Consider the following 4,621-nt stretch of genomic DNA (forward strand, 5'->3'; position numbering starts at 1 on the left):
CAGAGCTCCTTTATTGATAATAGTGCCCCTCAAGGCCGGCGTCAGCACCCGGCATACCCGGGCAAGTGCTGTGGGCCCACAGCTCGTGCGGGGAGCCCACAGCACAGCTGCCAGAGGCCAGAAGATGGAAGCGCTCATTGCTGGAGCACAGGGAGCTGGGTCACTCACCGCTTAGCTACCCACGCTCCTCCCCTTCTTCAGGCCAGTCGTGCTCCGAATGGTGAAGCAGAAACACTTCTCCCTGCTCCACCATTCAGCCTGCAGATCAGCTGCTGGCTTGTGTGGGCAGAGCCTGCAACCCAGAAATCTACATAAGCCACAGAGGGGTCACAGAGGACTTTATTACTATGAAGGGGGGCGCACAGAGTAGGGATCGACCGATTATTGGTTTTACCGATATTATCAGCCGATATTCAGGATTTTGAAAGTTATTGGTATCGGCATCTATTTTGCCAATATGCCGATAACGAATCGGGAACAAGGATCGCGCTGCTCTCAGCGCGATCCGTGTTCCCTCAGTAGCACAGGGGAGACAGAAGCAGTGTCTCCCTCCTCCCTGTGCCGCTGCCACCAGTGAGAGGAGGGGAGGGGCTGTGGTCACTGCGCCACCAATGATGTTAACTAACTCATTCATTAAAATTCAACAGGAGGTGGGTGCTGGCTGCAGAATCATATAGCCACACCCGACCTCTATGACAAGTAGCTGCGATCTGTGGTAGTTAACCCAGGAATCAGCCTCTGCTCCTCCTACACAGCAGTGCAATGTGTCACGGTATCCTGCTGCTGCTGATGGGGAGTGCAGATCATGGGAGGAGCCAGATGACTGAGGGGAGGAGTATTTATTGTTTGTTTTTTCACTTCCTGTGAAGGGGGCACTGGGCACATATCTTGGCATATCCACCGTAAGAGGGCACAGATAGGGCGATCTGTCACAAAGACCAGGATCGTCGAATGGTGTGTTGTCTTCCTGGTACTCAAGTTCGACATATCGCGGATGGGGTTGACAGATTACTGGGAGGGGCTGGAGAAGATCCATATCAGAACCAGTGACAAAGTTAGAGGTAGGTGAATTGTCCTTAAAAATGATTTTACGGATTTAGGTCACAAGCTAAGAGCAAGTACCTCAAAGTTAGTATTTTCTGAAATACTACCTGTACCACGAACCACGCAAGAAAGGCAGCAGGAGATTAGGGAGGTTAACAAGTGGCTCAAGAACTGGTGTAGGAAGGAGGGGTTTGGGTTCCTGGAGAACTGGGCCGACTTCTCTGTCTGCTACAGGCTCTATCGTAGGGATGGGCTGCACCTCAATGGGGAAGGGGCAGCTGTGCTGGGGAGAAAGATGGCTAGAAGGTTGGAGAAGTGATTAAACTAGGGACTGGGGGGGGAGGGTAATTACATTATAGGAGGGGAAGAAAGTGCAGATAGAGACCGGGGGCAAGGTAGTGGGACTGGGGGAGGAATGGGAGGAGGGACTACAACAGTTCAGAAGGAAAGGTGTAGGGTAAAAAATATACTTAAACCTCTTGAATGTATGTATACTAATGCCCGAAGCCTGACAAATAAAACTGGGGAACTGGAATTAGTGATGTGTGAGGAGAACTATGACATAGTGGGAATAACTGAGACATCACTGGGCGGTTAATGTACAAGGTTACAGTCTGTTTAGAAAGGATCGTCAAAACCGGAGAGGAGGAGGGGTTCTCCTTTATGTAAAGTCCTGTCTAAAGCCCACAGTCCGTGAAGATATAAGTGAGGGACATGAACATGTGGAGCCACTGTGGGTAGAGATACATGGAGCTAAAAACAATAATAAGTTACTAATAGGAGTTTATTATAAACCACCTAATATACCAGAGTCCACAGAAAATCTACTACTAAACGAGATAGATGAGGGGGCAAGTCATAATGAGGTGGTTATTATGGGGGACTTCAACTACCCAGATATAGACTGGGAAACTGAAACCTGTACATCTCATAAAGGAAACAGGTTCTTAGCAATAACCAAAGACAATTACCTCTCCCAACTGGTTCAGGACCCGACTAGAGGCCGGGACGGCCATACTGGACTTAGTATTAACCAATAGGCCTGACAGAACAACAGATGTGCAGGTCGGGGGACACCTGGGAAATAGTGACCATAAAGTAATAACCTTCCAATTATCATTCAAAAGAGCGTTTCTACACGGAGGAACAAAAATACCAAACTTCAAAAAAGCTAAATTTAGCCAACTAAGAGAGGCCATAGGCCAAACTAACTGGGACAAAGTCCTCAAAAATAAAAATACAGCCACAAAATTGGATATCTTTAAAAGGATCCTAAAATTTAATTATGAGAGGCACATACCGTATGGGAATAAAACATTAAGGAACAAGAAGAAACCAATGTGGATAAACAGAACTGTAAAGAAAGCAATAAATAACAAAAAGAAAGCATTTAAATCACTAAAACAGGAGACTAGTGAGGAAGCACTGAAAAACTATAAGGAAAAAAATTAAATATGTAAAAAACAAACAAAAGCAGCCAAACTAGAGACCGAGAGATTAATTGCCAAAGAGAGCAAAACTAACCCTAAAATGTTCTTCAATTATATAAATGGTAAAAAGTATAAATCTGAAGGTGTCGGCCCCCTACAGAGTAATGAGGGGGGAATTGCAGAGAGCGACGAGGAGAAAGCAAAGCTATTAAATATTTATTTCTCCAATGTATTCACTAAGGAAAATAAACTGTCAGATGAAATGCAGAATGTAAAAGTAAATTCCCCATTAAAAGTGTCCTGTCTGACCCAGGAAGAAGTACAACAGCGACTTAAAAATAGAAAAATAGACAAATTGCCAGGACCGGATGGCATACACCCCCGTATCCTAAGGGAATTAAGTAATGTCATAGCCAGACCCTTATTTCTGATATTTGCAGACTCTATACTGACAGGGAATGTCCCACAGGATTGGTGCATAGCAAATGTGGTGCCAATATTCAGAATGGGGTCCAAAAACAAAGCCTGGAAAGTATAGGCCGGTAAGTTTAACATCTGTCGTGGGTAAACAGTTTGAAGGTTTTCTTAGAGATTCTATCTTGGAGTACCTCAATAAAAAATAAACAAATAACTCCATATCAGCATGGGATTTATGAGGGATCGGTCATGTCAAACTAATTTAATCAGTTTCTATAAGGAGGTAAGTTCTAGACTTGACAGCGGGGAATCAATGGATGTCGTGTATCTGGACTTCTCCAAAGCATTTGACACTGTACCACATAAAAGGTTAGTATATAAAATGAGAATGCTCGGACTGGGAGAAAACGTCTGTAAGTGGGTAAGTAACTGGCTCAATGATAGAAAACAGAGGGTGGTTATTAGTGGTACACACTCAGATTGAGTCACTGTCACTAGTGGGGTACCTCGGGTCAGTATTGGGCCCTATTCTCTTCAATATATTTATTAATGATCTTGTAGAAGGCTTGCATAGTAAAGTATCAATTTTCACAGATGACACTAAACTGTGTAAAGTAATTAACACTGAAGAGGACAATATACTACTTCAGAGGGATCTGGATAGATTGGAAGCTTGGGCAGAGAAGTGACAGATGAGGTTTAACATTGACAAGTGTAAAGTTATGCACATGGGAAAGAATAATGCAAGTCATCCGTACATACTAAATGGTAAAACACTCGGTAACACTGACATTGAAAAGGACCTAGGAATTTTAGTGAATAGCAAACTAAGCTGCAGAAACCAGTGTCAGGCAGCTGCTGCCAAGGCCAATAAGATAATGGGTTGCATCAAAAGGGGCATAGATGCCCGTGATGAGAACATAGTCCTACCACTTTACAAATCACTAGTCAGACTACACACGGAGTACTGTGTACAGTTCTGGGCTCCTGTGAACAAGGCAGACATAGCAGAGCTGGAGAGGGTTCAGAGGAGGGCAACTAAAGTAATAACTGGAATGGGTGGACTACAGTATCCTGAAAGTCTCTCTGCCTGAGGAGGTGGTGATGGTGAGTATAATAAAGGGATTCAAGAGGGGCCTGGATGTACTTCTAAGGGCTCTTTCACACTTGCGTTGTCCGGATCCGTCGTGTACTCCATTTGCCGGAATTACACGCCGGATCCGGAAAAACGCAAGTGAACTGAAAGCATTTGAAGACGGATCAGTCTTCAAAATGCGTTCAGTGTTCCTATGGCAGCCAGGACGCTATTAAAGTCCTGGTTGCCATAGTAGTAGTGGGGAGCGGGGGAGCAGTATACTTACCGTCCGTGCGGCTCCAGAATGACGTCAGAGCGCCCCATGCGCATGGATGACGTGTCCATGCGATCACGTCATCCATGCGCGCGGGGCGCCCTGACGTCACTCTGAAGCGCCCCGGGAGCCGCACGGACGGTAAGTATACTGCTCCCCCGCTCCCCACTACACTTTACCATGGCAAACAGGACTTTAGCGTCCTGGCAGCCATGGTAACCATTCAGAAAAAGCTAAACGTCGGATCCGGTAATGCGCCAAAACGACGTTTAGCTTAAGGCCGGATCCGGATTAATGCCTTTCAATGGGCATTCATTCCGGATCCGGCCTTGCGGCAAGTGTTCAGGATTTTTGGCCGGAGCAAAAAGCGCAGCACTGAAG

The sequence above is a fragment of the Bufo gargarizans genome, chromosome 1, assembly GCF_014858855.1.
Source record: "Bufo gargarizans isolate SCDJY-AF-19 chromosome 1, ASM1485885v1, whole genome shotgun sequence".
Classification (NCBI taxonomy): Eukaryota; Metazoa; Chordata; class Amphibia; order Anura; family Bufonidae; genus Bufo; species Bufo gargarizans.